The following is a 12,162-nucleotide window of genomic DNA, read 5'->3' as shown; positions in this document are numbered from 1 at the left end:
AAAACATAGAGCCCAAAAGAAAACTCACATCCTAAAGGTCCATTAAAAAGTGATAGATGTCTCAGAATCCAGGTCAGTTTCAAAGGTAGATTTCTCCTGATTCATCTCTCAGTGAGGACAGGGCAGGGCTGGGTGGATCTGATTTAAATCTAGCTGATTTAACTTTCCAGTCAAGAGAACTCAATTTGACCAAATTCTTTTCCTACAAAAGATGTATTCTCCCCCCCGCCCCCGCCAGAATATAACCTTAAAGCCTCCTTCACAGTTCAAAGACAAATGCAACTTTCTTTTTTGTTTTTTTGCTTTTAAAAGCTACTTTATTAGCATCCAAGCACCCTTGAATATCAAGCTATATGAACTATGGGTCACCTAATTTGACATGCTAAGGCCCAAAAAGCTAGTGCCTTCTGAGGTCCCACTGAGAATTTGTGCAGGGCAGGAGGAGAATGGCTTTTTAGACTCCTGGGCAGTGCCTTTCCCAACACACACCCCTGCCTCCACCTCAATTCACTCACAGGCTACAAAAGAACCTCAACATTGCCTGGATTTTCCTTTTACCCCAAACTAACTGGAGCAGTGAATACAAACAGTGACAAAAGAAGGAAAATGCTTTCCTCTCAATTCCCAAGTCCAGAGACTAAGGTTTCAATCATTTAGAAATAATACTTTCAGTTTTAAGGCACTGCAACAACTAAAATATATCTATACATTTATGCCTATAGAAAACATAGACTGAGAAAAATAGACCTGATGGAGCAGTGGGATTAATAGATTTTCTTCCCCATTTTCTAAAATAGCATTGTGCTGTTTTCAAAATAGGTATAAACTTTACAACCACAAAAACATATGAAGCTCTTTGTAAAGGGAGCATCCAGGGGCTATCAGAAAGACAGATGAGGCCATTTACCTTGCTTTATTTCTGCTAACTACCATGACCACCATTCGGATATTTCCTCCAACAATAAGCATTCACAGCTATGCTAACAAAATACCCCAAGGTGATTCATATATCTGGATTTACAGTGACTTCATGAGAGCTTATAAAGAGGTTCTCCTTCCATTACCCTCCCCTGACATTTGCAGTATATCTTAGTCATTTGAAAGATAATCGGGTGTGGTCTTGTAACATTCCCTGTTGACTTAAATTCCATCTCAATTTTTCATTTTCTGTGTGTGTATTTTAATTTTCCATGTTTAGGTCCTGTCTCCCCAGGTATCAAAATGGTGCCCTCCTTTTAACTAACCAACCCCCTGGCAGTGCAGCATAACCCAACCAGACTGCCTGAGACAGAACCCTGTTCATCACTTGCTAGCTGGGTGTCTAAGGGTGAGTCATTTAACCTCTTCTTAACCTATTTCTCTATCTTTAAAATGGAGATTAAAAGAATAGTATTTACCATACAGGGTTAACTCAGTTTACATTTTTAAGTACTTAGAATTGTGCCTGACATTGAATAAGTGCAATATAATTGACAAATTTTAAAATATATTCACCAGCCAAAAAGTTAATGAGGTCATCAGCAAAATCCCAGATAGTGGAGAACACTACAGGACAAATGACCCAATTTCATCAACAAATTGTAAGAGGAAAAAAAGAGAAAAGGAAGAGGGAGATGAAAGGGGAACCTATTGATTAAAAGATGCCTACGTGATGTTTGTACACCCATTTTCATAGCAGTATTATTCATAACAGCCAAAAGCTATAAACAACCCAAGTGTCCATGAATAAACACAATGTGGTATAAAAATACAATGGAATATTATTCAGCCTTAAAAAGAAAATTCTGACACCTGTTTCAACATACATAAGTGAAATAAGGCAGACACCAAAAGACAAATAGTGTATGATTCCACTTATATATGGTATCTAGGGTAGTCGCACTCATGAAGTAGAATGGAGGTTGAATGGGGAGTTATTATTTACTGGGTATAGAGATTCAGTGTAGGATGATGAAGTAGTTCTAGAGATGAATGATGGTGATGGTAGTACAACAATATGAATGCACTTAATGCCTCTGAACTGTACACTTAAAATGGCTAAAATGACAAATTTAATGTTATATATACAGTGTCCCCCCAAAACTTATACACACTTTGAATAATTATTTATTCCAATGGGTTAAATCTGAGAAGAAACATCAACTGAGCTACCACAAAAAAGTGTATATACATTTTGGGGGAACACCCTGTATTTTACCATAATTAAAAAAAAAAAGATGGTTAAGAGATATGTTATGTTAACCAATTGCAAGGTGTAGATCTGATTTTTTTTTTAAACTGGAAAAAATGTATGATATTTATGAGACATTTGGAAATTTGAACCCTGACTGGATATTTTATGATATTAAAATTAATGTTGATTTTTAAGGTCTAATAATGGTTTTTAAGAGTCCTTATTTTTTTATAGATATAAACAAAATATTTACAAATGAAATTATTTAATATGTGAGATTAGCTTCAATATAATAAGGAAGGGGGAGAAGTAGATGGGGATAACCATAAAACAAATTGGCCACAAGGCAATAATTGTTGGAGCTGTGTTATGGTACGTGGGGTGGGGTTCCTTATACTATTCTGTCTACTGTAGGTGTTTGTTAAGTTTCCATCATAAAATAAAGTCAGATAGTTTATTACCTTTAGAGAATGAGCTGTTACATTATGTATTGTATATGTACTATCTCTGTTCTCAGTGCTCCAGAAAGGTTCCTGGCACACTGCTGTTCAATGACTATTCGTTAGTTCCATCCGCTTAATTTCAGTAAATCCCAGTCCCGAGACTTAAGGTACGTGGAAAGCCAGGGATCTGCCCTCTCAGTGCCAGTATAGATTCTTCCTGTTGTTCACCCATTTCAGGAGTTAAAGAAGTCAACAACCTCATAGCTGTAGAGCCCTCTCCAGCAGAATTAACCTCATTTTATAGATGAAGACCTGAGTCCCCAAGAGTTCAGCAATTCACTCATGCCTCAAGCAGCAGAATCAGGACATGAACCTGGATCTGTGGTGAGAGTTGTCCTCTTTTCCAAGTGGCCTCCTTTCTCATGGCCCAAAGAGAAAGCCTTGCCTTTTCATACACCCACCTCTTCTCTGCTCTCCTTCAAAGTGATCTTGGAAGCCACTTCCATGGATCTTCCTCAGTTAGGCTGAAGCCTTTGCCTCAGTGTTTCCTAGGTGAGCGAGAATTCTCACTCTCTTTGTCCGGGTTTACATTTTGAAGTTGTTGGTCCGCTCACTGGCATGGCAGATTAGAAGAGCTGCCACCAAGTGGCCTACAGAGGGCCACCAGGTGGCTCTGAGATCTTAATGCCCACTAGGCTTTCCAGTCTTGGTTCCAGAAGGGATAGTTCTTAATCCTGGTTGCACATTGAATCACCAGGGAGATCTGAAAAAACATCAACACCAAGACCACACCTCCAGAGATACTGACCTAACGGCGGTAGGGTGGCCCCCGGCATGTGTGGTTGTTTTTTAACTCCTTAGCTGTTCTGAAGTGCAGCCAGGGTTTCTGATTCAGCCTCAGAAATGGCAGGATCCTTTCTCTAATCAGTTAGCCTTCTTTACGTACAAAATGGGACTCCATTTTTTTTAAATGGCTGAAATAAAACTAAGATTGGCATAAACATAACACATAAGTAGAATGCACAGTAATACTGGTTGAAAAAAACAACACACAACTAAACTAGAACAAGATTTAAAGAAATGCAACTTCTGTGGTTCCAAGGTAGAATTAGGAATCTTCAACGGCCTCCTCCTGTTTCTATCATAGTTCTTTTAAAAGGAGAGATTTTTTTTTTCTTTTCTTTTTGTTAATTCTCATCTGAGGATATTTTTTCCATTGATTTTTAAAAAGAGTGGAAAGGAGGGAAGGAAGAGGGAGAGAGACTGACAGACAGACAGACAGAGAGAAACACATCGATATGAGAGAGACACATTGATTGGTTGCTTCCCATATGCACCCCAACTGGTCGGGAATCAAACCTACAACTCTTTTGGTGAGCAGACGGATGCTCTAACCACTGATTTTAACTTCGCTTTCTGGTTATGAATGTAAAACCCACTAGGATGTGGCTGTTAGCACTACCTCTCCCTTCCACACCTAAAGGGTTTTCCCAGAGGTTTTCAGTGTAGAGGCATGAGTGTACACACACACACACTCTCACTCTCTCTCTCTCTCTCTCTCTCTCTCTCACACACACACACACACACACACACACACACACACACAGACAAACCTCAAATCTCTACTTGTCTCAATAATGGTGTAAGGCTGTGGAAAATACTAGTCTCAGGCATCACAAATAGCCAAATTACCCATTTTTCTACTCAGAACGGAGGAGGTTCCACCCACAGTACCTTCCTTTAGCTGTGGAGAAACTCCAGTTTTAACATTATTGGATGCATGTGGTATGCAGGTACTGTCTAAACTCTCAACATGTGCTCCATATTCCCGCCTCACCCATGAGAAAACTGGAGCTCAAAGAGATTAAGCCACTTGATCAAAGTCACAATGCTCATCAGTGACTATCCTGAAACGTATAGTCTGGTTTTCAGACTCTAAATTCAGTGATCTTTCCACCTTATAGCCATAGCCATCTCTTTTACATGCCCACTCAAAATGTATACTGACACAGAGTTATAGTTGCTGAGGAATGTAGACCTGTGGGACCCTGGAAGAGGTGCTCATGAATATCGCAGCAATGGTTGGTGTCCACTCTTCCAGGCACCGAGTAAACAGAGCTGAGCACAGTTTAACTGCCCTTGTTCTGGGCACCTCTGCCTGTGGGACATACCTCCATTACAGCCCTTCCCACTTTCAGCACAGTTATCCGTTTAAATATTGGTCTCACACAGAGTTCCTTTGAGGGCTCATGATGGAAGGAAGAAGTAGTCTCTTCACCATTATTCATTCACTCAACAAATATTGGAAGTTTTCTATGTGCCAGACAGCACAACAGTGTGTTAATATGGAGCTTACATAAGTGGTGAAAATGGGTATTAGTCTGAGAGTTCCACAAATATATGCATGATTCCAAGCTGATGGGTGCTATGGAAGGCACAGGATATTAGAAAACATAGAGCAAAAAGAGGAGGACCTAAACTGAAGGGACAAGGGAGACTTCTTGAGGAAGTGGGGTCAGAGCTGAGCGCTGAAGAATGTGTTGGGGTTCACTAGACTCAAGGCAGTGGGCAGAGGGGTTCCATGAAGAGAGAATTATGCATGCATAAGACATGCAACAAGGTGCAGAGGTGGAAGCCCAGAGAGCTAAGTAAGAGAAGTAAGAGATAAGAGTGGTGATGTATACAGGGATCAGTCCATGCTTAAAAGTGATGTAAAGAATGTTGGTCTTTATTCTGAGGGCACTATGAGCCGCTAGGAGGGTCTTAAGCAAGGGGGTGATATATTAGATTTCAATTCTAAAATTCTTACAAGGAGACAGGAGGGCAGTGTAGTCATCAAAACGCTGATGAGGATAGCCTGAAGCAAGGTAGTGGCAGAGATGAGAAGTAACTGGATCTAGCTTAGTACTGAAGTATTTGGGATGGATTTGGTAGAGAAGAAAAGGTGTGGAGGATGACCGCTAGCCTCCAGTTTGCAGAAGCAAATGCATGCCATAATGCAGGAAGGAGAACCCTGAAGGAAAGGCAGGACGAGGGGCAAGACCAAGGTGCTGCATCACATCCGACAGGCTTCATCACTGGGCTAGCGTAGGCCCACATTGCTCTTGTTACAAAGAGAAGGAAAACAACAGTTGAGCTGTTTTTTTGAGTAACAAGTGGGCAAGAACTTCAACATTTAATTTATATGTCACCGGTTTCAAAACTCATTTTTAAATCTTCCTATAATCTTGCCAGGTTTTAGGTACACTGACATTATAACACCCAAATTATTTCTGATCTAAAAATAATTATCCAGTGTATTTCTTTGCCTGGAAAAGTGTTGAGAGAAATTATTGGCAAGGAATATTTTTCTACTGCCAAGGAACAGTGAACCAATTACCAGTAATGCCTTAACTCAGTTCATCTATTCTTAAGAAAACCTATCACAGGAGACACACATTTCCTGAATGCATGTGGGAATAAGGGTGTGCCAGCAGGGGGGCAGAGCATTGGGAAGTGATTATAGACATATGAACTACAAGGAGATCCAGACAAGTTCTATCAATGTCAGGAGCTCTGTTAATAGGTAGGTGGGTAGGGGGTATTGGCAAGGGTGTTCTTTAATTCTGGATCACAGGTTGTGCACTGACTGCTTTTGGGCCATGTTCAACTTTAAAATGTTTTTATTTACTCCACACATGCTATTTTTTAAAGTTGAGCTAACATGTTCAAAATCCAAATTTCTGGCTTCTCTTGAAACATCAGTAGATTTGGCCAAACTGGGACACATTCCCATGATAACCATCAGTGGAAGCTGAGCAGCCATTACCCTTCAGCTGGGCAGGGCTCTCCTATCCACCATATCCCCACGACACCCTGTCTTTATCCAACAGTGTCAGCTGACATTTATCACTGCACTTTCAGTGTTGTTTTTGTGGAGAAAAAATATCTCTCTGTACCCATGGCTCTATTAAGAGTGGGAAAACAAAACATAAACCAAAATGACTGAATGTTTCTAAGAAAAATGGAGAGAACACATTTCTGAACATAATTAAAAACTATTCTGACAGGTGTAATTCACAAAGTGTGTTGCTGTCAATTTCTTCCCCCCTTCCCACCCCCTCTCTTCGTTGGTTTATATTAACTGCCTCATGCCTGCTGGCTCCTGTATGCTCTTGAGTTTGCAACCTCTCAAGACTTGAGGCCCCAGACTAGGGATTCGGCCATAAGGAAGGGACCCAATTTTAGGGGAAAGAAATATGAAGAAGACATGGCCACAAAAAAGACGAATGTTCAGTTATTAGAACCAGGATCCAGGGTGAGGGCCAACTCAATGATAACAATAATTCTGACCATGATAATCACAACAGCTGTTATCAAGCAGTGATTATGTGCTAGCACCATATATATAGACACTACATATATTTCTTTTAACTCATTTTGCAGATGAAAAATATGAGGCTCAGAGAGGTTAAGTCATTCACCCACGGCCACGTAATGAATAAGCAAAGAAATCAGGACTCAAATACCAAATTCAAGTCCACCACCCATGATTTTTCTGCTGGATATGCATATCAGAGTCTCTAAGGGAGATATTTAGAAATAATAAGCCTGGGGCCCCACTTCCAGAAGATTCTTACTCAGCAAGTCAGGATGGTATCTAGGTATTGCTATTTATTTACAATCCTCCCTAGGAGCTCCATGTACAGCCTAACATCTTGTTGTTGAATGAATGAGTGAATGGATGAATGAATGAATGAATGAATGAAGTAGCTGACCCATGTAAAATGGGCTGCCTTTTCCCATTAAATGGTGCCACCAGGACCAGCCTTACAGCAACCCCTCCACGTGAAGACAAGTGCTTGATCCAATCTATCATTCCCAACCCTCCAAAGACATAAGCAGCATCTGTTGCTCAATGAGGCATCCAAAAAAAAAATGGCTCTTTCAAGGAACCATTGACAGTATTCTTCAGGGATTTGTGTGCAGAGCACTTCGTTCAAGGCTCCCAGAAGGCAGAAAACCGTGGTTTGAAAATGGGGCACGGGGCAAGCAACAAATGATCTCACACATGTTACATGATAACAGCTGTGGCTCATAGTGATCACAAGCCACATACATACACAGGGTGGCTCCCCAACTCACTCATCCGTAAGATGCTTAACTTAAACCAACAAGAAACAGAAAGAAAGGAGACAAAGGCTTTGAGTACCATAGAGGATGTCATGTCCTGAAATTTAAAAATTTCCTTCATAAAAATCGTTCTTCCATATATTCAAAGCCAATCTATTCTCCCTCTGGGCAAATATGATCACACCAAAAATTTAGTTTATAAAGCTTCAGAGGTGGTATTATCGAAGATGAGAAAAACTATTATACTTCTTTTGAGCAGCTGGGATGTTTTGATATTATGGATCATGTATATAGTCTTGCTTTATGAAGCCCAGAGCAGAACTTTTATTCAAGTTCAACAGTTGTGCAAGACCTTTTGCATACATTTCTCTCCACTCACTTTGCTCATCTCTTCGTTTTATGATACTCTCTTTAGTATTTTTAAAAATGCTCCAATGAACTATTTACTATAAACCATTACACCATGGAAATGTTTACAAATCTTTTTTGTTTGTTTTACATTTTTAACATTTCACAGAAAATTAGAGGCTATAGTTCAGGGCTCAGCAAACTTTTTATGTAAAGGTCAAAATAGTAAATATTTTAGTATTTGCAGACCATATGATTTCTATTTTTAAAACAACCCTTTAAAATGTAAAAACAGCTCTGCTGGTCTGGCTCAGTGATTGAGTATCGACCTATGAAGCAGGAGGTCATGGTTCAATTCCTGGTCAGGGCACATGCCCAGGTTTTGGGCTCGATCCCCACTGATGTTTCATCATGAATGTTTCTCTTTCCCCTTCTCCCTTCCTCTCTGAAATCAATAATATATAATAAAAGTAAAAATAATTCTTAGCTTATAGGCTTTAACTTCACACACACACACACACACACACACACACACACACAAAAACAATATCAAAGTAGGTGCTATAGTTTGCTGACTTCTGATATAAATTAAAAATTAAATTAAACTATAACTTACCAGAAATAACCACTATTAACATTATGGTGTATATCCTTTAATACATTTGATATGCACATTTTAATGAAATCTGGATTATATTATACATAATGTTTCATGACCTGCCTTTTTCATTTAATAATGTTATTAATATTTTTATATGTCAAGACCGAATACAGAAAATACCATCTAGATATGGTATATCAATATTTATTCAACCAATCCTCTCTCCTTGAATATTAGTTTTTTTATTTTTCACTATCACATATAATATTCCAACCATTACCTTAGGATAAAGTCCTAGAAATAGAATTTCTAAATCAAATAAGATACATATTATAGTCATTCGATAAATATTCTCAGATAACTTTCCAGAAAAGCAATAACAGTTTACACAACTCCTACCAACAGTATAAGAATACATATTTAATCCTTACCAATAATGGGAATTACCATTTTTTATCTTTACCAAGGTGATAGGTTAAGGTGGTACTTTATTGTTTTAATCTGGATTTTTTGATAGCTAATATATATTTGTAACTATGGTATATATTTTTACTGCATTTGTATTGTATTTATTCTTTGGTGAATTTCCTGTTCAGGTCTGAATTAGTTTCCTGTTGCTGCTGTAACAAATCACCACTTCATGGTTTAAAACAACACAAATGCATTCTCATAGTTCTGGAGACAAAAGTTGAAAATCTTACAAGGCTAAAATCAAGATGTCATTAGGGCTGGTTCCTTCTGGAGGCTCTGAGGGGAGCATGTTTCCTTGCCTTTTTCTGTTTTTAAATGCTACCTGCATTCCTAGTCCACACTAAGTGAAGCAGAAATGCCAGAACTCTCAATGAAGATGGTGGAAGGGATTAAAGAACATAGAGAAGTGAGCATACTAGGGCAGACATACTATCAAGGCCAGGAAACTGGGTGGAGTAGAACTGGAAGAAGGGACAGCATCAGGGAGATACTCAGTGTGGCTCTCCTCTGTAGGCCAGAGCTGATGGCAGAAAATGCTGTTATAGAGACGGGACTCCCTGACAGTAATGGGAACGACAGGATCCCAATTAATCAGAGGTCAATCAGCAACATGTAAGTGTTAGAGGCAAGGTGGATGTAATTATCCTATCTAATAAAGAGGGGGATATGCAAATTGACCACCACACCATAACAAGATGGCTGCACCCACAGCAGAGGCCGAATTCCCATAATGAGCCTTAACAAGCAACCATTAGGGACCTGAAGCTGCATGGCTGGGCAGGGGCAGGAGACCTGAGGCTGCACACACACACACACACACACCACCCGGTGGGGCTTGACAGGGGACTTCAGGCTGCACCCCTTGCCCCAGCACCAGGCCAGGGGACATCAGGTTGTGCACCTCACCCCGATGTCAGGCTGGGGGACCTGAGACCACACCCCCAGCCCTGGCCCAAGATGGGGAACCTCAGGCCACACATCTCGCCTCAACACTGGGCCGGGTGATTTGTTACAGTGCCACCACCTAGTGGAGCTTGACTGGGGTGGAGTCCAGGGACCTCAGGCTGCGCCCCTCACCCAGGAGGAACTGATGGGGGTGGGGCTGGCTGGGGCTGGATCTAGCCCAATGCGGGTGGGGCCGGCCTGGTCTCGCAGGATTTCAAGGTGCACGCAGGTGTGTGGGGACTTGACTATAGTTCCCATGGTGCGCCCCAGACTCTGACAGGAGGAAGATTTTCATATACATTTTACTAATTTTCTTTCATCTCTGACACTTCTATTATAGATAAAGGGCAAATAGCAATATTAAAATATTTCCTTTAATTAATTCCTTTTTAATGTGCACAAATTTTATGCACCAGGTCACTAGTCTTATAATAAGCAGCAAGGTCAGAGGAGCAGTCTTCAAGGCCTGCTCCACAGAGATCTAGCAAGATGGTTAACAGAACAGTGTTTCTGAGGGAAAGATAAATGAGCAGCCAACAACAGTACCGCTTAACTCATGCAACCAAAAAATAAAAATAAAAAAAAGAAGAGTTGGAGGTTGAAGGCATCTGTCCCACTAAACAAATCCTAATCCTTTACCCAGTGTATGGACCTGAGACATTTTTCAGACCATAAAACCCCTGTCTGAAGGAGAGCCTAGGGATTCGGATGCTGAAGGACCCTACAATACCACAGCAAGTATATATAATAACAATTCCCTCATCTTTCCCAGAGGGACTTTCAGAATTTATTCCAGTAATCATAAACTTGGGAACAAGAAAGATCCATACCCTTTGAAAATTTTTAAACACAGGGTTTGAGTTGATACTAATATCTGGGGACCCAAAAGATCATTGTGACCCCCTCTCAGAATGAAAGTATATGGGGAATAGTCAATAAGAGGAGTTCTGACCCAAGCTGAGGTCATAATGAGTCTGTTAGGTCCACAGATCCACCCAGTGGTTTTATGTCCCCAAGTGACCCATGGAGAGACCTTTCAGTGGTCTTTTGCCCAATTTTAAGAGTAAATGGACAATGCAGTGCTCATGGCTTGAGAAGAACATGGTGTCCCAGGGCCCGGAGCCCTCAGAGTCACCTCACCTAGTAAATCACCTAGGTCAACAGAGATGCTGGGGGAACCAGAATAGAGAGTACAGTGGAGAGATGGTGAGTATCAGGTGTCCCCCAAAACAGCCCCAGTGTTGGGGTCTGAAGTATGTCCCACTAACTTCTTCTTGGAAATTTCCTAGGAAAAGAGACCACAGAACTTTGGAGAGGATGTTCCAGATGGGATGAACTTACTAATCAAAACAAGTGAATGCAAGTGGATGGCTGTACGCTGTGGTTGTCCAGATCCTCCCCTTCAGGGCCCAGACACTGTTCCCCCTACTGTGGGAAAGGCTGGCTGCTCACCTCACAACTGCACCCTCTCCAGGAACTGCCCTTGGCCAAAGAAAACCACCTTACCCAAGTTTACAACCCTCCCCCAGGAACAGCTGATATCCAGCAACTGATCTACTCAGGGGTATAAAGACCCTGTATTCTTGCCTCGATTCACATCTGAGGGTTCTCCTAGCTTCAGAGCTCCCTGTGGGGTCAGCCAAGGTCCCTTATGCAACTGCCTAGAAGTTCGTTTTCTCAGCCTGACCCATCCTGCCTTCCTACTTCCCTCACGGTGTGTTCCAGAGGACACCCTGCCTGTAAAACTCCTACATGCAGAACGCTGCTCAGAGTCAGTGTTCTGGGGAATCTGACTTAAGACGGCATGTTATAAATATTTGTCTTGGCTGTCATTTACGGCTGTAGTGGATCCTGTGGGGCTCTACCCAGCTCCCCTTTGCTGGGTCCATGTGCCTGTCCCCCAATGCTGGGAATATCTGCTGCTGGGAATAACTGGCCCTCACTGGAACATGCACTCATCCTCATCCCAGGGGAGCAGTGGTGCCCAGTGACTGGTGATGCAGGGAAACAAAGCACAGGCCCATGGCCTCAATTTGGGAAAGCCCTGAGGAGCCATCCCAGCTCCGGAG

At 41.3% G+C, this 12,162-nt stretch overlaps 1 protein-coding gene across 1 annotated transcript in view; it reads right to left on the bottom strand.

The window, feature by feature from the left end:
• Positions 1–12,162, bottom strand: part of GABBR2 (gamma-aminobutyric acid type B receptor subunit 2) — a 304,115-nt gene that overhangs the window by 263,409 nt on the left and 28,544 nt on the right. The window lies entirely within an intron of this gene.

This window comes from Pipistrellus kuhlii, unplaced genomic scaffold, assembly GCF_014108245.1.
Source record: "Pipistrellus kuhlii isolate mPipKuh1 unplaced genomic scaffold, mPipKuh1.p scaffold_m20_p_12, whole genome shotgun sequence".
Taxonomy (NCBI): Eukaryota; Metazoa; Chordata; class Mammalia; order Chiroptera; family Vespertilionidae; genus Pipistrellus; species Pipistrellus kuhlii.
The sequence above is the reverse complement of the archived record's forward strand: the minus strand, read 5'-3'. Positions and strand labels throughout refer to the sequence as shown.